Source organism: Copadichromis virginalis, linkage group LG1, assembly GCF_057382275.1.
Source record: "Copadichromis virginalis isolate Kocher_CV1m ecotype Utaka linkage group LG1, C_Virginalis_male_GT1.1, whole genome shotgun sequence".
NCBI lineage: Eukaryota > Metazoa > Chordata > Actinopteri > Cichliformes > Cichlidae > Copadichromis > Copadichromis virginalis.
The window spans coordinates 6866359-6889153 of record NC_140618.1 but is presented as its reverse complement, the minus strand read 5'-3'; the positions used below and the strand labels follow the sequence as shown (position 1 = coordinate 6889153).

The 22795-nt window shown below is 37.9% G+C and overlaps 1 protein-coding gene across 1 annotated transcript in view; it reads right to left on the bottom strand.

The window, feature by feature from the left end:
- Positions 1-20947, bottom strand: part of LOC146718237 (myocyte-specific enhancer factor 2A-like) — a 46453-nt gene extending 25506 nt beyond the window's left edge. Inside the window, exon 1 of the mRNA XM_085438772.1 lies at positions 20833-20947. The gene's annotated coding sequence lies outside the window, so the exon portion shown is untranslated. The remainder of the gene's footprint in view (positions 1-20832) is intronic.
- Positions 20948-22795: the final 1848 nt, after the last annotated feature.

Sequence of the window (22795 nt, the reverse complement as noted above, 5' to 3'; positions counted from 1 at the left end):
TCTGTATACTGTAGCTTGCACCAACCTCTTCTTTATCTGCACCAACCAGGCCAGCTGTCTTTAGTGGATTCACCTCTGCTTTCTGGCTTTCTCCTCTTGCAGGAGTGACCACCTGCCTTGATGCGTCCCTCCTTTCTTCAACCTCAGTGTTTCTGAGCCCTGCCTTCCCGCAGAGCTCCTTAGCTCTTACCTAATCTCATCTGATCTGGGAGGAGGCAGAGAGTGAGACGAAGCCAGGCTTTATCCTAACCCTCCCTGGATTATTGCAGCATGTGGAGCCCAGCGCTGAGCCACCAAAACCCCCACAGCAGACCCAGTTCACAGGGTTGAGAGATAGAACAAATGCATTTGTCTTTCACCAGAGAAAATGTATTGGTTATTTTTATAGATTTAAATGTAGTGCACATATCTTAAATGGTAATATAGTTAAATACCACTAAAAAAAAAAAACCCACACACACTTAAATTTTCCAAAATACCATTTTAATTCCAAATGTATCTTAGCCCACTTTGTTCTTGTTCCATTTAAATGATTATTTGAAACCCTACATTTTCTGTTTTTGTTTTAACATTTAAAGCAAAGTTATATTTAAACACAATTAATTTGCAAGAAAAGGCACGCTATCACTCTAATGCTTCCTGTTCACCATCGCCGAGATTCCAACTGACCCTTCGGAAGTCACGACAGAATATAAACTGTAACAGACAAAGACTCCTTGTATGTTTGGGATTTAAAGGTCACACGGATTTATCGGTTTTACAATCTGGATGATTTGATGGGAAGACACAAATATTTTAAAAAGAGAGAAAGAAAATCCTTTCCATGATACTCATCCCTGCAAACATCATCATCATGCAGATATTTATTTCAGCCTGTGCTTTTGAGTGTTGAATATTTGCAGTGTTCTAAGTTTCAATCAGATAAACCCTGGTATTGCTCTGGTATTATTAGGATAACAGACTGGACTTTGTACTATCTTAGTCACAGCATTCTGTTGTTAAAACATGATGATCTGCTTAAATCTGCTAAATTTTAACACTTCAGGTCACATTAAGTAAAGTCATAACCATAACTAGCCTCTTAGCCGGCCTATCTGAATAAATGGGACTGCCCCGTTAGTTGCTAGTGCCAGAAATTACTTTAGTTTGGTGTAAAATGATTTTAGAAGATCTTAAATGTTAAGAAGGGAAATGTTTATTCTTCCAATTTGGAAGCCTGTTGAATTAGAAACAGCTGAATGTGTTCATTGTTTGCTATTATATATTTATATCAGTATAAATGTGTTCAGTATAAATGCATCTTATGTAATAACATTGAAAACTTACCTGAGATGGTGCTTTTTCATTTTGTAGCAGATTTAAAGTTTGACATTATTGCAAAAATCTTTCAAGAATCTGCCGCTTCACTGGTCATTAATGACCTCTAATCATCTATCCATTTTCATAACAGGCTGGAGTCTGTCCCAGCTGTCACAGGGCAAGAGGCCGAGTATACTCTGGATAGACCACCAGTCTACCATAGAGACAGACAGACAACTATTCATGCTCGCATCCACACCCACGACCAGTTTATAATCACCAATTAATCCAACATGTCTTTGGACTGTGGGAGGGAGCTGGATAACAAGGAAACTTTCGTGTTGTGACAGTGCCGCTGCACCACCATGCTGCCTATGATATGAAAAATATGGTGGCTAAAATCAGTACAATAATTACTTTGAACCAAGCTGCCAACTTGCCAAATTAATAGAAGTGTTGTTGTGGAAGCAATTTGCATCCATATATAACTCAGATTATGTAAGATTTACATTAGAAACCACTAACTACTCCAACACTTTGTACTGAAATTGAGCACTCAAAGTGCTTCTATGCTACAAGCTGCATTTATCCTTCCTATTTCAAGTAAACTCTGATTGATGCATCGGAGGCAGCAGGATTCAGCTTCTTGTCTAAGGAAACTTTGACATGCGGACTGGAGAAGCCAGGAATTGAACCACTGACCCTCCTACTAGGGGACAGCTTGCTGTTTCTCTTACCACAAAATGCATTCTGTGGGAATATTTCCTATCACTTTATTTGCTTCAAAAAGAAAATGTGGAAAAATGTACCAAAAAAAAGACAAATGTTAGGTCTGTTTGTCTTTTTTGAATTGCACTAATGCTAACCTTTTTAATGGGATATTTTTATAATTAAAGACAAATTAAAGTTTGTTTTTAAGACCCCTTTACTTATTACACACTAGTGTTAGATTCTGGACTGGATAGTGGACCAGTGCTCTTTTCTAATATATTTAGCAACTCACACATTAAGTGCTTAATAGTAGGAGGACACAGCACAGGACTCTGGGTTCACCTTCTCTTGTGTTTTGTCATTTTTTGGCTACATCAGGGGAAGATTGTGGTTTCCCTGAAATATTAATACATGTAACATATCGAGTACTTTATCATTAGTTAGCCATCGCTTTGACTTTTTCCCCAAAAAAGGTCCGTCAAGGGCCTAAATATAGTCATAGAAAGGTGAATAATTTGTAGCTGCCATGTGTTAGTATTGTAAGCTAGAAAATCGATGTCAGTGAATAATTTGCAAATAGGTAAATGATGGTAAATATTAAAGATGTGGTTAAGATTTGTTGTTCATGCTGGCAGTTAGGGCTGCCATGATTAGTCGACTAGTCACGATTACGTCGACGACTAATTTAATAGTCGAAGCGTCGTTTGAAGCTTTGTAAGATCCCAAAAGGCGCAGGAATAAGTAGTAGGATTTAAGAGTGTAATAACGGACTGAAACAGAAGATGGCAGCACTGCATGTACAAGGATGCCAGAAGAAGGAGCTTTGTCCCAGAATTCATAGCGCAGCCCAGCTCAGTTGTCAACAATGGCGGCAGCTAGTTAGTTTTAATATTACTCTTATTATTCTTTTTGGGTCACAAAATAAACGTTTAACATATTTGCAGGTGAGAATGTAGCTGTGTAAACCTGAAATATCTGCTCAGTTTATCAGGACACCACATTTTTTCAAAAGCGCTCCGACATTTTCGGAAACGTCTGTTATCCACCAGCTCGATAGCTAGCCAGGGGCAAGGCTCACTAGAGCCGTGAGAACACCGGACTCCCGGCAAATCGTTTTCAAATCCACCGCCGTCTTTCGCTACTCAGGTTAAACGTGATATATAAGTCACTTAGATAACTTAAAATTGATACTGTTTGGCTTTTTCTAGTATTTTATTTGTTCCTGAGTAAATCGGTTTGGCTGAGATTAAAGTTATAGTTTCTACACAGCTGAATAAACGTCAAAGAGACAACTGATTATCAGAAGTGTGAGATGCTCGAGAATATACTCCGGTGTCCTGTTATATTTTAGATAGCAAGGAGCAGACGGCAGAGTTTATTAAACTCCACCGAAACAATCTGCAAATGTCATTAAAATTTAATAAACTATCATCTTGTCTTTATTTTTAGTTAGCACATACCTTAAACACTTAAAGCTGTAAGCTAATGATAGTTATATAAGAGCAGATGCATGCTGGTGCAATAAGCTGTACGTTTACATCCAATGGATGCATGCTCTGATTAGTCGACTAATTGCAAAAATAATCGTTTGTGGCAGCCCTACTGGCAGTAAATGTCTAGTCTCCATGTTTTTCTCTGAATGCTTTATTGCTGACATTTTAAAAAGAATGAAAGATGATGCAACCTTGGATCCAGAAACAATGGAATACTACTGAAACACAAAATTGCCAAATGCTTATGGACACTTTTTCCTCTCTGTAGTAGCAACAATTGCTTTGTTTCAGGCTGCCCATGCTTCAGTGGAGTCTGTTTTACACCGTTCATTCACATGTTTCCCAGACAAGCTGTCCTGATCAATGTTACTATGGCAGAAACTGTCTGGCTGATATGAAAATTAATACAAACAGAGATGACCCAACAGACAACCAGCACTCACAAACACACAAATCATCCATGTACTGTCATATTATTACACCCAAACAAAAAGTCCCATCTATTCTAAAACATTGAGTAACCAGATCACTTTAACAGTTTGCTTTTTTCCATTCTGAGAATTCAAACTAAACAAGAACATCAGCATCTACTATTTGTGCTCCCAATATCTGCAACCAGACTGCAACATACTACCACAAAACCTGACGTCTGCTCCAAATCTTAGTTCTTTTAATTTTAAGTACATTTTTAAATTTGTTTTAAGTTTGATCTTAAAACTGTTTTATTCGCTACTGCTTTGAATTAAGATGAAGAGATGTTCTTTTTCCTTTTGAATATACGTTCTTGGGTATGTACACTAGTGAATGTGATGATGGCTATTGTGGGGATGGTGGTGACGATGGTGGTGGTGATGATGGCAATGATGATGTATGTCTGTGTCATAGGTAACTCACTGTATGCATCCTGTTGACAGTTTCTCGTTATTTTATTTTGTTTTATTTTATATTTGTAATTTCCTTTGCTTTTTTATGTAATGCTCTTGATGTTTGTGTAAAGCACTGAGCACTGCCATGTCTCTATAAATAAACCTGTCTTCCCTTGCCTAAAAGAAAATTACAGTAATTTAGGATGTGTTTCATACACTGGTAACAAATGTGATATTGCTGTGGAATTTCTCCTTTTGTGGTGAAGTAACACACAAATATCAGATCATAATAAAGTGTTAATTATACGGATAAACACCAACATAAAAAATGGGGAAACATCAATTTAAAAAATACATTTGATTTCATCATTTAAACTTGCTCTGACCCTTTCAGCACCTCTCTAACGTTAGAAGATGCTCTCCTCTTGATACATCCTTAAACAGGGAGCGCTAAACCCTAGAGTGAACCTCACAGTCAAAAACCCTCCGCCTTATCTCGCCCATGAAATCCAATTCCTGTGGATATTCGGAAGCGTGACAATGCTTTGTCAGGGTGTGAAACACACTTTTCCAAGGTTGGATTGCGCTGGATTTTAATTTATCTCGTATGTCTCTTCAATGGCAGAATCTCACTTCTTGTTGATTTGGTAAATAAGAGTCAAAGAGCTTCCACCTAACATTGTTTTACAGATAAAGTATGGTGAGTGCCACACAAGAGTACATATGAATGGGGAGTACACACATTGTAACCTCTTTGCAAAAAAAATAGCTGACAGCCAAATACATTTGCTAAAACTTCACATAGTTCTAAGTTGTTAGACAAAGTGACAAAATCTTTGAATAATCACATGGACGTAAAGCAGAAGTAAAGAATATTGAGCTCAGCCAAAGACAAAACTGTGGTCTGTAAAATAAAAAGGAACGCCAAAGAAAGTTTTACCTTTAATAATTATTCTCTGTGCTTTTGTTTGTCAGTTTAAATTTGAATCAAGTTTTAAAAAAATGCAAGTTGTTATTTTTATGATTCAAACAAATGATGTTGCTTAGTGAATGTTAGTGTGGGCGAATGTAGCTGTAGCAGTACTTATTTTTGGAGTTGTTAATAACCAGCACCAAGCTAGTGCTGGGTGACTGAACACTATGGTGCATGAATATATGGGCTGCTTAGGTTTGGCAGAGCCCAGCAGAAGAGCACATCTCTGACTGTTTTTTATTTATTTATGGCTGATTTTGTTTAGATGTTTCAAGAAGTCTTTAAAGCGGAATTGCTGAGTAGTGCCATCCTAAGGCACTAAGCTAGGATGAAGAGTTTTGCACAAACACTGAAACTGCTGTGACAGAGATTCTTATCATGTATTGTAAGCAAATGTAGTGCTGTGGACACCTGGCATTGTAGTGTTGTTGTTAAGATCTTTGGAACAATGCACTAGTCCCTCTCTCTGTGTCTGACACATTACTGAGTTGACGGCAATGCAGTTAACTTGTGGCAGAGCACATAAACATCGGTTAAACTGTAAAGCTTGCAATCACTACTACCACTGCTTTATATTTGCAAATGGCTAAATAAGTCATATGCAGAGCACTGGCCAAGTTCTATCCATGAACATGGCCACCATACGGCTGGCTGTTTAGCTGCTGCATAAACATGACAATGATATCATTAATCTTAGTAAGAAAGTAAAGTATATACCCCAAAATGTTAAACTGTTCCTTTAAAATACTTCCCGGTTGTATACAATTTATAAATATACTAAGCAATAACCTATATCCACTATGAAGAGCTCACTTAAATTTAAGCTCACTTAAAGCTACATTTTCTGACAGTGAAACATCATGACCCATGACTCTACTGAGCAATTCTTATGAATAGTGAAGTGTAGTGTGGGAGTTTGAAACATTGTGTCACCCACGTAGTTCATCAGCAACAGTGTTTCAAACTCATGGCCATTGAAATGTTCCAAGATTAAATGCAGGTTAAGTCATCTAATATTCATCAGTCATTTAAAAATGATTTGGAACTATTACTAGCATTTATTTGTGTGCGTCTCAAAACTTCAACTAAGTCTATATTTAAAAGTATGAAAAATTTATTTACTACCACAGTGATGACAAAAAGGCTGGACATAACTAAACTAGAGTGAAGTAAAACCCCTGCAAGCTGCCAGCTTCCTGTTAGCTCTGTCAACTACAGTACTTCCTGTTTTATGATCAGTCTGTCTGGCAAGGAAGGAGCTTTGAGTAAACCACCCTTCAAAACACTACAAACACACAAACCACCATTAACATTTTCTTATTCCATTGAGCACAAATTTATTGCTACATCCAAAGCCAGAAGTCAGGCCAAAAGGTCAAATAGATCAAATTATTTTATGCTAAACTTTATTATAAGTTATTTATCAACAATAAAGTTATTTATCAGTCTGTCTCTGAATTTAAAAAATATATACACACAAACAAACACCAAACAAATTTCTAAGGGCAAAGCGCGTGATCCATACTAGTGGTTGGAGCTGGTTTCCACTGTTCCGAAGGGCCAGTGTCAGGAAAATTAAACCCTATAATTTCCTTCTTCCATATCTGTTACACAAGGGTAAAAACTTCACTCCCCTGGTTTTTCTATTTAAATTACTCATTGTGGTTTAGAAGAAAGCGCTGTCTAGATAGTGGAAAAAGGAAACATTCCACTTATTCCATTTGAATTTACTTGCCATGTTCTCACATCAGTCAACACCACATGGAGAGAGATGGCATGTTAAAGGGCATTCAATGTCCAACTTGTGTTCTCACATGCACCTTTGTTAGATAATTTCTCAAGAAGTTCACGGTTGCAATTCATGTGTGAAAATAGTTAACATTAATTTTGAAAAATACATATCACACTGTCACATATCATAATCACATTAAAACAATTATTGTGATGTCTATGAGCCAATAAGGCAAAAAGCAAGCCTTTGGTCAAAATGAAATATAAAATTGACGACAATTTTTGGTAAGAATTTGTTTTCAAGGACTTTCAACACAGCTACACCCACATGGAACCACGTGGCATTTTTGCAGGGGTGTTGGGGGTGTTGTACAGATTAGCCGAACAAGATCAAATTAGTTACTTAGCTGCTGGTAAGCTGATTGTTTGGGGAGAGACATGATAGCCGTTCCCTCTGTTTCCAAATGTTCTATAGGCACAGCTAACGTAAAGGCTATAAGTTAATATACTGCCTATTGCTTCATAGATGTAATATATAATATAATATAATGCATCTTTGACAATAGCAACACCTGGTCCATTCAATGCCAATAAGAGTCTCTGAGGAACAAAATCGCCTAGTGTTCTTAGACATCAGTAGAGGTGATCGATGTCAGCCGTCAGGAAGATCATAAAGTCTAGTTTTCATGCAGTGAAAAAAACACTGTATCCGTGATGGAATGCACTTCTGCGTTTACTGCACTGCAAAAAGAAAAAGATTAAAATCCACAACAGATGTGCAGCTTTTTTCCTGAAACACTGACTCTCTCTCTCTCAGAATAAAGAAGCTGACAAAGTTGAACTTTTGTGTAGTTGGTCAGCAAGACTGTTTTTGAGCGGAAGGCAAAAAAAGATGATGCCTTTTTCTTCAATCGATAGCAACCTTTGCTACACAAGATTTTTTTGCACAGTATAGTTCATACCACAACTATGTGTCAAATAAATGTTGCTCAAAGTGTATGCAATTGTACATATTTAAAAATTGTAATAGAGTGCACATAGTACCATGCATTTCCTCTTTCAGTATTTACCTTTGACATAAACATGATGGGCCCCATCTAACACTGGACTGTTGACCTCAATATGTCTTACTAAAGGGGCTTTGTAAAAATAGAAAGTTCTACACAGTAGTTCTAACATTATGAGCACTAATTAATGTCCCCTTCACCAGCTCCTCATGTAAAGAATGAGCAGAAGTTAGAGCTGTGGAAGGTTAATCATGCTCTTTCTTAACAGGTTGTTTTCAGTACAAACTGGCAGAGTAATTGGGAACCCTTTCATCACTTCTCCTCATTAAAGAGCATGGGTCCAACTCTAATTGTGTTGACCCCACAGTGACCTCTGCTTCAGTCACTCCAACATTAAATCAATAAGGTTTCAAGCTGTTACTACGCAGCAGGCACCACTTGATAGCCCCCCCAATCTTCTGCTGCCAGCCGAATAAAGAAATCACTGTCTCCGAATATCATTTTGTTCCAGTAGATTATGGAGCTGATCCTAGTAGTCAGTGCAGAAACAACCATGGTGAGATCTGTGGTGATTTGCTAATAGATGAAAGAGTTTCTCTTTCATTACTGTTTGCTAAAGTGTTAAGAACTGATGACAGAGATTGCTTTATTCGTATCTTTACCTTCCCTGCAGCTTTGCTTGTCTCCTTGCTCTCTCCTACTTCGCATTTTGCTCAGTGTCGTCCTTCTTCCTTCTAGCAGCTTATTTGCATGGTATCCACCAGCAAGAGAAGAGAGGATCTTTTGCTCAAGGCAAAATAAGGCAGAAGATTCTCTTTCCCCAGCAAGCCTGGACATTCTTTGAAGTTCTAATAAATGAAGTTTTTTATAAAGGTTCTAGGGGAACAAATGCATCATAAACATTCTATATGGTGGACCTGGTCCCTGAGGGTGCAGGACTTAGATCGGGCTTATTTACTAGCTGAAGTGTTTAACAGTTCCCCGTCTATATTACCACTATCCACACAAGCCCAGATGTGCACATACTTCTTTGATGTAAAGAAAGTGAATGTCAATTTATGTTAAAATATCATGAGACTGAATTAACATTTTGTTATGCAAATCATGCTCTGGCACAATGCACAGTTTTTGAATAAGAATGATAATTTGCATATTACTACCAGCAACAACAGCTGCAAATGAGATTCCTTGTAAACGTGGCCAATGACAAAACCTGACATTCAGTAGAGTCAAAGTCCTCTGAATGTTCCACTTTAGCTTCTCTCCTGTGGCTTAGTGAGACAGGAACACGTCTTTTATAGTGAGTCAGGAGAAAGGAAACCAAATGATGCTGTAGTCTGTTGCCAGGCATGACAGGAACATGCTCTGTGATTAATTCATCACCCACAGCTTGATACAAGCTAGCCTCTGGTATCAAGCAGCCAGAGTATCGACTCTGGCCTATGCTGTTTTGCAGGTCACGAAGCTAATGGGTTTTTTCTTGAAATGTAATAATTAAACTGATCTCCATGCACCAGCAGCATGGCCATTTGAGCTAGGCTGAAGGCCAGGCAGATTAGTTGGCTTAAACTGTCATCTGCCGTACCACCAGACTCCCCAGTTAGCATGTGAAGAAGCTGTGTTATTCTGTTAAGTATGATTCTCTTTAAGGAGGCAAGAATACATAAAAGGCCATGTCAGTGTGTGTATCAAACCATAAGAATAATGCAATAAAAATGTAATAATACTTTTGTGAATTATACATTAAAAAAGCCCGTAGCTTGGAGGCTTCATTTACTGACACCCCATTCTCCTACGCGCCACAATGTTACTCTCAATCTCCCAGCCTTGTAAAAACTCCAAGACAGCAGTCTGCTCGTTTAATTACTGGCACACTGTGATGTCATTTCATTATTGTGTTGCTTTTATGGCAGTGGCAGTGGGCTAAGATTTTCCTGTCTCAACACAGAGACACTGATGTCATGCCTGCAACAAAGATTGAAACACAAGCTGCCTTGTAAAATACGGCCACACTTCCATACCCTCTGTTCCTTTCATTAAAAAGAAAACAAAAAAATGTTAATTGCACTCCAAATTAAGTTTGAATCCTGACAAAATATGTTCTTTTTTTCTGTCTGCCAGTTTCATGTTTTCTTAAAAGGCTGTCAGCTGAGGTTGCGAGGTGAGATGAGCCTGGGCTGTGTTTAAGGGTCATTATGTTGGTTATGTGTCTGCTTGAGTTTCCAAATTGTAATCGTACAGTGTAAAATTTCTAACAAGAAAAACAGGCTGAAGGTCTGCTGAGCCAATAACATTTACAAATTACAATCTGAGCTGCTCCCACACAGTTCAGTGCCAAGAATCCCCAATCATATTTTCTATATGGAAACACTACTGCTACAACTTTGAAGCTCATTTAGTATTTGCCTCAAAAACGTCTCACAGAGACACAAATCTACAAATGCTTGTGGGTTATGGAGAGCTGACGAAAATAAAAATTACATTTCTCTGCAGAAATGAATATAGAAAAAGAAGGACTAGAAACTCTAGTCTTCGCTCAATCAGTACTAACCATTTGGCCAAAAGAACAGACTCTCATTCAGTTACTGATGTATAAACTGAAGTGATGCAACTGACTTTATGAGAGAGTTTTGCAAGCCTTACAACCATATAAGTGCTTAGTGTTTAATGTGGATTTATTGGTCCCTTTTTTCAGGCCAATACAAAACAGCAACATTCAGCACACTTTTGAGTAGAAGTAAAACAAGAAGACCACCAAAGTTAGCTGTTACAGCTTCATTTATGAGTTGATCTGAGAAAGGCAATTTTTGCTTATAACTTTTTGAAAAGCAATAGCCGCTGATTTTGTACAGTAAAGCTGGAGAGAGGGGTGATGGGATCGTGCCTTAAAGTATGCCAAATAAGTGATCCACGATTTCACAGTTTTTAAGGTTAAACTGACACGCAACTATTAGCAGTCAGGCAACCAACATAGAAGTTGCATCAATTGTAGTTTGACTGATCAGTTTCCACTCTAAAAAGTCATCACCAACAAGTTATGTGACTGCATGAGTTTCTCACTCAGTCATGACTGAGAGGTAGCCTATCCGAGTGTCTTGTTCATGCACTTATCGACTAGTCACTTTTGGGCTCTGGCGTGGGCTGTGGGAATTGAACATGAGTCTAAAGTTCCCGAAAGGGACGCATTTGGAAAGTTTGCGAACATCACACCATGAATTAGTGCATGTGAGTTTGCCGAGCCACATAGCTCCAAAAATGAGAAATATCTGTAGCCTCAGCCCAATCTTTTGATCTATTAAATGATATTATAATGAATTCTTTAACATTTTGTTTGTTCCTGCTCTCATTGAAATTCTGCGCTTTCAGCAAAGTAATAACTTCCTTTTTATCTTGTGAAGTAATGGTAAGAAGATCTGAGGCCTCCATCTTGAGGTTCCTTTAGGCAATCTCCTATCCCCTACCCAAAACCCCTGCTTACATATACACACATATATTTCACCATTAGCATTTCTGGCTCTTTGAAAATACTGGTTAAACAGTGAGCTCTTTTTTTAGGTTAGCATATGTACTGGACGAGTAGAATGCCTCCACACAAACTGAATTTGTATCGATCTTGCAAAAGTGCCACATAGAGGTAATAGAAAACTATAAAAAGGTGAGTCTCTAAAGCTTTTCAGATCATTAGATTAGTGAGTGTAAATAATAAAACAAAGTCAGACTAAAAAAAGCTGTACACTGAAAAACTGTCTCCTGTTGAATGGAAAGATAAGACGTGGGTGCTTTGAACACAAGAAAATAAGTGCTCAGAAAACGCTGTGCAAACAGATGGACGGTGTAGAGCTGCAGGATGAGTTTATAAGTTTATGCAGATGCTGAAAACTGGCTAGTATTTCAACACATGTTGTAACTGGCCTGATTTCCAAACCTACAGTTTTGCAGTGTTTGAATGAAGGCACTTTGCCTATTTTAATCAGTCTTTCTAATTATAGACATCTAATTACGTGTCAACTCAATATTCTGGATGATAAAACAATAGTAAACCACTTTTTCTTCATGGCATCTTTGTGTGTTTTAGAATTTTTAAGCAGCTGATTCACCCTCAGACCATATGGGTGCCTATGCTAACATTACTTATAATCAGCCTCTAGGTTTACTGTGATTATGAGAAATAATTGCTCAAATCCATGATCCTGGCTTCTCTTAATACCAGCTTCAGTTCTTCAAGCAATGTTATCAACAAACTAGTTTCTTCTTTTTGTTTCCTACATTTTGAATAGCTACTTGCCTAAGCCTACTAAAAAATAAATAAATAACTGAACACAGTATAAGTGAAGTGCATGACCCAAGCCGAGTAATGAAAAGAACCACAACAACCAATCACAGCTAACTGCCTAACCGGCCAAATGATATCACATATAATACAAAACATTTATTTCCTTTAAAAAAAAGATAGTAAGTCGGGCTAATAAAACTAACAGTGACTTGTCACTTGTACCTCATGCCTGAACACTCTGGCTACACTGCACGCAGTGGGTTAGAAATACTGGGAGGTGCACAACAAGCTAAAAGCGTGCCATACAAGCAGTTGAGAGCTCACTGTCTTTTTGCACAGCCATGCAATGAAAACAAAAAACATAAACTCCCTGTTAGTCAGACCAAGCCATGCTAAGAACAGCTGTGAGATGAAGCTGTCCTTGCTAACACCCCAAGAAAGATGGTAAAGCAGTTTATCTGAACAGATTTGCTAACTGCATAACAAACACACCATGCCTTCTTTATTACTTCACAAAAAACTCATGCAAGTTCACCAGAGGAAAACTTTTAGTGCAAAGCAGCAACAGCAGTAATGGTTCAGTCCACTACTATACCAACAGCTACTTTGCAAAACCCTGGCGTGGATGATGCTAATGTAAAGTTAGGTTGATATCTAAATGTAAAAAGAGCAACACAAGAGAAGCTTCAGTCACTTATCCCCTGTTTTTTAAGGCCACAGTACAAATGCACAGCACGACTGCTTGACATACTATAGCACAGGATGGAAAAAACAATCCTACACATATTAGCAGAAAACTCTAAAAGCCAGACACTCGCAATAAAGAATTCTCTTGAACAGTGTGGAAGCTGCTGGTATAACCTAGTCTTCAACTCAGCATGGAGTGACAGTGTCTTCATGTACAGCCAGTATTAATCAAGTGTTGGCACCATTAAGAACAGTGTCAGGACACTGAGCAGACCCAAACCACTCTCTGGTCTGGCTCTCATCCCTACAAATCAACAGTGAGTTTAATTAAGCCAAGCCATGCTGCTATTGATTCAACATTACTGTTTAACCTGGCAGCTCCGCGGGAAATCTATTTACTGTGAGCGACAAAGGCAGACTTATATGATTGCAGGAAAGTAAATTGCAAGGCTAATATTTGGAAATTGTTTTATTTGATTTCTATATTTATTGAGCGTAATTTCTTAGCTCCTCTGCAGCATATTTAGCATCAAACGTGCGGGTGTGTGGGCCTGTGGTCAGACGGCAGGCAGCCAGAGGTTTGGCTGGCTAGGAAGAGTTGGCTCAAACCCGATTACTGGGGTGACCCCGCAGGAAGAGTTCTCAAGTCCAACAGATTAGGAGCTTTTCCAAAAGCCACAGCAAGAGGAAAGCAGAGAAGAGTGGAGTAGGGTAGAGTTGAAGAGAGACGAGATCACTCAAAGCCTTCACTGCTAGAAAGTATTGCTCAACACAATAAACATGATTTCAATATTACCTCCATATATAAATACGCCTAAAACACATTTGATATTTCCCTTGACCCTTCAGCGCTGCCGGAAAGTAATTTGAATCAGGACAAGCAGAGATACATAATCAAATAAGTATTTTAATGTGCTCACCTGTCACAAGCCAGGCTCACTGTAGTTCATTTTAATTAACTAATATCACCATTTCAAACCCTCAACGCCCAAATACATCTTCATAATCATCAGTCACTGCAATACAAGCAAATGAACTGACAGAACCTTTCTGTCAGTTCATTGTGTTAATCAATTTTAAATCATGCTTTTTATTTGTTCTTGTTTCTAATGTCTCTGTAAAGCACTTTGAATCACCTTGTTGTTGAATTGTGCTATACAAATAAACTTGCCTTGCCTTGCCTTTCAGTTGCTCAAATGAACAACAGCATCACTAACCTCAAAACATGTGACACAGCCCTCTGATGGCCAAAGTAATTATGACAGGAGCAAACTTAGGAAGCCAGGTCATACGGCAGTGTGGAGGGTGGATGGGTGGATCAACAAAATGTTTCTCAATTGGCGTTTCAAACAGTCAAAGACAAAGAATATTTTTTAGTTTTTTTGTCATCATCCTTACACGACACTACAAGAGTGGCCAGAGTGAATTCTTTGATTTAAGTCTAAAGTGTCAGATAGAAACTAGAAGTGTTTGGTATGGCAAGTGAAAGGAGAAGGAATGGATACAGAGAAGGTGGCACAGTCAAAAGATTTAGAAAGGTTAGGTTTGTGTCACTTTTTTGTTACAATAAGTATTCAATTCATGAACTTCAGAGCTCTACAATGAAATAAGATGTTAGCAGACTAGTAAACGAAGATGTGGAGAGGTCAATAGATGGTGCATTGAAGCTCAAAGTATATTGATTGGATGACAGGAGCTGAAGTGCTGCAATGTGGCACTGCCTTTACTTTGTGTATGGTGCCTCCAATAATAGTGATGCACCTCTTGGTAAAACTGCTGATAGTGACTGTTCAGTTATTGGCTATTACCGGTGTGCTAAATCTAAATAACTACACATATCAATTAATTTATGAAACCATTATTTACATTTTTTTTCTGAATGAATGTCTGCATGCTCAAGTGTCGTTTTGCAAGATACTGAACCTTAAAACTAACCCCAATGTGACAGTGTGTGAATATAATAGGAAAAAATGCTAAATGTGTAGTATAGAAAGCATTGTGCAAATGGGCGAGCTTGGTTTGTAGTGTAAAGTGCTTATTAAAGCTAGACGAGTGCTTTGTAAATGCAGTCCAGTCAGTTTGTTCTGGAGAGGAAATCTTGAGAGCACTTCTCTCATTTAGACTGGTTTTTTTGCTGAAATGGGTCATAACTCTCTGAGAGTTATGAAGTCAATCTGCTGAATGCTTCTACGGCAAGAATTATCAACTAGAGCTTTCATCTTTTCTTCTTTGCGTGATACAAAATGCATAACGTTTAGGGAGTCGTCATCAAGCTCATCAGGTTCAACGCATTTATCCACATTAAAGCTACGTGATTTAGCTTGGATTCACTAAAGCAAGTCATCTAATTGACTAGGAAAGAAAAACTCAAATCAGTCAGTCACGGATAACTTAAAATAGCTTTTCAATAAAACACACACACACACACACACACACACACACACATACAAATGCATACAGTGCAGCCTCTATTTCTTCAGCATGTGGTGCAAAAAGAGAAGCCTGTCCCTCAGAAGTGTTGCTATTTCTGTTTACCACAAGGCCCCAAATATTCTATCATTAGAGAAACTAGGAGGGGAAGGAAATACCACTTGGGAACACATGGACTCGGTGCAGCCACACAAAGAAACCTAACTGACAGAGTGGATACAAGATTAAAGATTGTCATGTTATTGCTAACAGGTTTTATATCCACATCTTCATTTACATCAAAATGTCAAAAAAGGATATTTCCTCACTTCTCATGAGAAATCACAGGTTTGTTTAACATTATACTATTAAATGATTTACCCAACGTGTTATACAACCAATATTGGTTTTGTATGCTTCCTGTTGCAAAACTGATTTATAATTCTTCAATTCTTTGGTGTTTTAATCTGATAGAATAGTAAAGGTCGATAGTTTTAAAATGAAATTTAAAGTTTACCTTCAACTGAGAAAGATTTACACCAAAAAAAATAAAATAAAATAAACACAGCATGGTCTAGGGCAGGGGTGGGAAACTCCAGGCCTCAAGGGCCGGTGTCCTGCAGGTTTTAGATATCACCCTTGGTCAACACACCTGAATCAAATTATTAGTTCATTAACAAACCTCTGGAGAACTTCAAGACATGTCAAGGAGGTAATTCAGCCATTTAAATCAGCTGTGTTGGATCAAGGACACAACTAAAATCTGCAAATCTGCAGGACACCGGAGTTCCCCAACCCTGGTCTGTGGTGAGTCACACTGAATACTAGACAATGTGCATGAATGGCCAAGACCTAGCCTGGGAATAATATGAATGTGAAAAGTCACTGTTCCAAGCCTGGTTGGCATTGAGACAATTGTTAATCCAACAAGGGGCGGGTTTGATGAAAATGACATTTTTCCATCCATTAGCAATACATCCCATTTTTTTTGCTCTGATTGGTTGTAATCGTCCAATTGTTTCCAGAGGTGCTTTGGTCTGTGCCAAGTGATAATGTGTCTTAGAAATCACATGTTATAAACTAATTACATTTGTATAGCAATGCAAGGCTAGCAAATACCATCATGACAGCTGAGTCAAGCAGCATCGTGGTACTGTAGCTAAAAAGTACTTGAAGCTGGAGTACCAGTGATGACAGCTGCATGCCTTTAGATGTAGCTTACAGGTTGAGCTTACATATAACTGTATTTAAAAGCTCTCCCCTCCAAATATTTGAAAACACACATTGTCAGATAAATTAATTTATTTTCTGGGAAATTATGTTTTATATTTTTATCATTGGTTACATACTTACCCTGGGTAGCTCAATGATGAATGTAAAATCAGCAAAATCTGGGACTGTGCCCTGCAAGTGTCACACAGGCTGTATGCACATATTGAATAATATCTAAGTAAATAAATGACTGTTAGGCTTGAACAGTCTTTTGTATTAGGTGTAAATTTATAGAAGCATTGGTATAAATCAAGAAAATACAATGGTGCTGAATTTCTTCTGCATGTACTGGACACACCCTAGTAACATCTTCAGCACCAACCCTTGCATCATTCTTTATAAAACACTTAGATATTTTGGGGGGGTGGGTTCCCATTTTATTTTGGCAGACACAGTAATAATGTCTATCATTTCTGCTAGGATATCCACATGTTCATAGTCTGTTTAATGGGTTTTAGAAGCAGCACTGTGGGCTGCATTAAAGCAAATTTTAAGTTAAACAATGATGAAAGGCAGGGTCCATGTTCTCCAAATGGGCTGACATAAGTATCAAGGGATATTACAGTATATTCTTTTAAACATAAGCACTAGCAACATGTATTTTAATCAGATTTAAAATAATCAGATCAGGATGTGCATGAAACCACTATGCAATGCAACTGGGTGATGAGAACATTCCCGTGTGAAACCCATCATAACATATGATGTGTTTTTAAGAATGCACTACTTCCCATCAAGTCCCAATACACTGCTTTACTTTAAACCCTGGATAACAGCTATTAAGCCATTCAGATAACTTGAACCTGTGCAAAAAAAAACAGGGAGCAACTTTAAACTCATGTGGCTGATGTTAAACATTAAGGGTAACTTGGAGTCAAGAAACTGAGGGACACCACATTTTTTGGTCTCTAAGATTTTTTTCAGCTATGATATGATCACCAGCTTCCATCTGGTGTTTAGCAAGTCCTGTACAGTATGCCTTGAAAGCTCTTTGCGGAAAACTGAACGAAACTCTTAGAAGAACCCAAAAAACATTTCAATGCTGAAGAACCATCAGGTAGAGATCTTTTCATGTTCTCTAGTCATCATGGGAAAAGGATTTTGGGTCCCTTCTTTGCAGTCATCTAATCTATCTTTCTCACTTTTTAAAGAAATTGTCTGACTCAACGTCTATGCTACATGGATACAACACTGACATTTGTTCGCTTATGGTCTTTTATTTTTTTGGTATTCTAACATGACTAGTTTTGACCAGGGAGATGCCATCAGAGTTTCAACCATGTTTAATGGAAAGAAAATATATACACTATGTGATACTGCACCAAAATGATGCCAGACAGTATTCGGGTTATATACACTATCAATATCTAGCCTTAACTGACTGAAGATGGTAGAGTTCTTTCATCCCATTTGCTCCCCGTGGTCTCAGCAGTCTGACAGGGTGACAGTGTAACCATGACCTGATTACCTGTCCCCTGAAGCCTGTAATCACTAAAGCCAGCAGACAGGCCCTGCCGGTCCGCTGACAGGGAGGATAATTGAAGCTGATGGTACATGCTGCTCGCCCTGCTAATGAAATATGAAAACAAAGAGCAGGAATGAGGCAGCAGGGACAAGCATGAATGCCTGAACTACAGAGCCAATAACTTCTGTCTATTAACAATCAATGTGTAAAAAATGTGGATTGGTCTTTCTTATGAGCCAACACATTTAAAAAGTTTTTAGGTGTTTCCCACAGACATTATATTATGTCGCTGTTTTTCCCTTCTCATGTTTATCAAAGGAAAAGTGCTGTATTACGAGTTTAGCAATTAAATGCTGACACACTCCACAGTGCTCCTTATAGTGCCACAGTTAGACTATCAAAGAAATGATTAACCCAGCATCAGTGACACCACCCTTAACAAAATCATTCTTTTACCAAGTAGTATTGAACTAAAAACACACCACACTTCAAGTTTAGGTTAGCAAATTAAATAATCTTCATATATCCTTTAAATACAACTTTACAACAAAGTGAGGGAAACAATGTTTTTAAACTTTATGAGTTAGTCAGTACTTATCCCTTATCTCAGCGATAAGCACTGATTTGATGAGCTAACTGTTTTATTAAGTAACAGACACCAATAAAATAACCACAGCCTGTTTAATAGAAATCACACAACTGAAGACTGAACTCTGTCATTCTCTGTCTTCTTGGAGAGACTGATTTAAGTGACATGCTGCTTTCTAAATAGCAGACTGTTTTCTAAAAACCGAAGAAGATTGACTTTGCTTTTGTGCAAATGTGTGATGCCTACAGTAAAAATAATTTTTAAAAAAGAGGTTTATTTAAAATATATGAAAATACATATAAAAATGAAAAGTAAGTAAAGTATGTATTAATTCGATTAACTTATATAGTGCCAAATCACAACAACAGTTGTCCCAAGGCACTTTATATTGTAAGGGAAAGACCCTACAATAATACAAAGAAAACAAAGAAAACACCAACAATCATATGACCCCCTTTGAGCTTTGAGTGCTTTTAAATGCTTTAGTGACAGTGGGAAGGAAAAACTTTTTAACAGGAAGAAACCTCATGCAGAACCAGGCTCGGGGGGGGGGGGGGGGTCGGCTATCTACTGCAACTGGTTGGGGTGAGAGGAAGAGGACAGGAAATTACTGCCTTGCTAATAAATTCCTCCTAGTGGATAATGTCGGTACTGCAAACAAACGAACAAAAACAGTTCTGTATTATGTCATAACTGTTTATTTCATGACTTTTACTGGTTTCATTATATTGTTTGTTTCCAATTAGAGAGAGAGAGAGAGAGAGAGAGAGCTTTTTAAATATTTTAACCCCGCTAAGATCAGACTAACATCTAAAATCTGACAGGCTACAGTCTCACATGACAACACAAATGCATTAGTTTATTTTATTTTTCAAAATTATGATCCGTTTCACTGAATTCTTAGCCATTATTTCACATTGTTGCTTTATTTCCTACATGACATATCTCTAGTTGAAATGATTGCCACACTTCTTCTTTTTTTCAGCTCTGATGAGTTACTCTTGGAATGAATGAAGTAAGACGGAGGTGTTCTAGCACTAGGGTTGTAATAACAGATATATTATTAATAAACCTACTAAGCAACGTAATTTTTCGGTTTTGACTGAAAGCGACAACTTCTCAAATCTGGCAATATGAGAAGGGTCAACATGAGCATGTGCAGTAAAATAAGGATTAAAGCAGCATTTCCCCTTTAGGTAAAATACTTAAGCGTAATGTGTCAGGTTCAGAGAGTCGAAAACCTTTTTGAAAAACTTAATGTTAAATTTTCTATTTTATTGACATACATCTATGATTTTTGATTGTTGTTCCCCAGCTATGTGTACTGGTCGTCACAGGATCTCCAGCAGGGTGTACTTTGAAATCTTCCAGCAGATATTTTGTGATGAGTTGTAATAACTCTTCAATCATGCCACTGCTTCAACTAGTTTTTAAACAAATTATGGTTTGGACTTCTTCTTCTTTCTTCTTCTTCTTTTTTTTTGCTTTAGACTACTGGATAGTTTGGCTTAAAACTATTTAAACTTGTATAATTCACTCCTATTCGATCAGTGATCATGTACACTGATGGGGACTTCCAACATGACTGCTTTGCTGAACCATTGTAAAGGCTAATTTATGGTTATAGTTTTGGGTGTTGTGTACCTGTAGGAAATAACACACGTTGTTCAGGACACCTCAGGTTTTGCGATATTCGAAGCGAGATACGCAGAAAAGGCAACGCTTTGTCAAAGATAGTCCAATCCAATCAAAGTTTTATGCAGCTCTCACTCAGACCACTTATCACAACATGTACAGTAGCCTCCGCGTACAGTATTCACAGTAAGCGACACGCAGGCATGAGATCACAACAAGCACGAACCGTTACCAAATATAGCCTAGACAGAGATGAAGCAGTGCAGAAGCAACATTTAAGGCAGTTTTGGAAGAAATTCAAACACTGAAAGAAGATCGCAGCACTTCAAGAAGGGTCGTGGTTCCCCTCCCTTTCAGTCTCCAAAGCACAGAACACAGTCAGCACACTTTCACATACAAAGACACATGTTTGCTCCACTTACCCCCGCTGGCCTCCCGGTGCTTCTGTAAATACGGGCTTTTTATCAAAGTGTCTCCGGCTGAAAGACACGGACAGATCCTGTCCGCTATATTTAGGAAACTGACAAACTCGGAGCTGCGAGAGGTTTGGCTCCTCCCACTGGAGTGTGTGTATAGCAGCGTCTGTACGTGTGTGCTTGGATCTTCCAACACACTCACACTGACAGGCATACACGATTTGTACTGCAGTGTGTACGTGTCTGAAACAGGGCTGTAAATATGAGTTCACATTTATACTTTAAACGTGTCAGTGTAAGTAGCTCGCTAACGAATAAAACAACGCTTCAGAAAACAATCTAGATATTCTTTGGTGGATAAGGGGCACAAAGGGTTAGCTGACCTTCAACTCTGAGACACACTACACCCCACCCAAAAAAACAACAACATTCAAATAAATAAAAAAGACAAAAAATAAAGAGATGATTACTTAAAAATGACAACAACAAAAAAAAAGAAAACACACACACACAAATTGGTACACACCTAAAGCAATCACAAACAGAAACAAAATGGCCACTGTAATGTGAAAAAACACACAAATAACTCCAACAATAAGAGACAAACTATTGCTTTATTACATTAAAGGGCAAAACAACCAAAAGCAGCAACAAATTGGCCACTAAAAATGACAAAAATAACAGCAAAAAAAGATACAGAGGAGATGCAAAATGACTCCAAATGAAGCAAAACTACAGAAATATGGCACAAACTTACAATAAAGGCACAACTACACTAGATATGGCTGCAAAAAGACCAACTCAGTATACAAGACCACACAACCCATGCAAAATATACAAATACTAAAGAAGTATGAAACATCTGCAAAAACATGCAAAACATTCTGTCATCACTTTTTGTCTTCTTCTGTAATTTTGTATGTGTTTTCATTTCAGTGACTCTTCACTGTGGGAGAGCTGGGTGTTCATGTTGGTGCCCAGGCCCCAATATTTCATCTGTACATGGGTGTATTCAATCTAGTACTTTATTAGTTTAAATCACAGATGCAATCTTTCAAAAACAGGAGATCAAGACTTTTTAGGCGGAAAACACAGCATGTGAGTCGGCACTCACCCAAACACAGACCCAGTATAATAATTGATCCATTGATATTTTAATTTAGCCTGTGCCTCAAGGAGGGATGAGAAAGCTTGTGACTGTGAGGTCACTGGTTTAAATTTCTAAGGCAGCTGAGAAGATCTGCTCGAAGCAGAACATTCAGTGTTACATTCCTCCTTCAACAACACTGCTGGTGAAGCTTTGAGCACCCAGCTGAAATCTTTAGATGCTGCCTGAAGACCACTGGAGATTTCTCTGCATGGAAATTTTTAATTGTTAAGAAACATAAACCAAATCATTCAAACTCCAAGACAGACCTGACTTGCATAAGGGTAAATAAACTGTGAGCATGTCATGCTTCTCTCTTCTATTGTTATATGTTACAAGTTCAGTTTAGTTACATTAAAGCAGCACACAGAAGTCACGCCTGAGGACACACAGCAGGCCTTGTGCTGACTGAGCTGCCACCAGTATATTTTTTCCTTCAGTGCCTTCTGTGCAATTCAACCTTCAGTTTATTCTGCACAAATGTAAAGATAAAAAATTCTTTACATTTGTAGAATACTTTTCTGAAGTACAATACTTGTCCGTATACCTCAAATACTATTTCATTGCTAATCTGATGTTTCAGTTTCTCTCATGCAAGTCGTGATTCTTTACTAGTAAAAGACTGAAGCAAGCTTTACATATGATCAGATAAGACAAGATCCTGGATGCTGCAAACAAAACAAAAGACGATAACAAAAAGAGTTTTGCTGTATAATTTTTATTTATAAACAATTATAATTGACTTCAGATGAATCTAAATACCTGTAGTATTAGAAATAATGACTGTAGAAAACTTTAGAAGAATTCTATACAATCACTGAT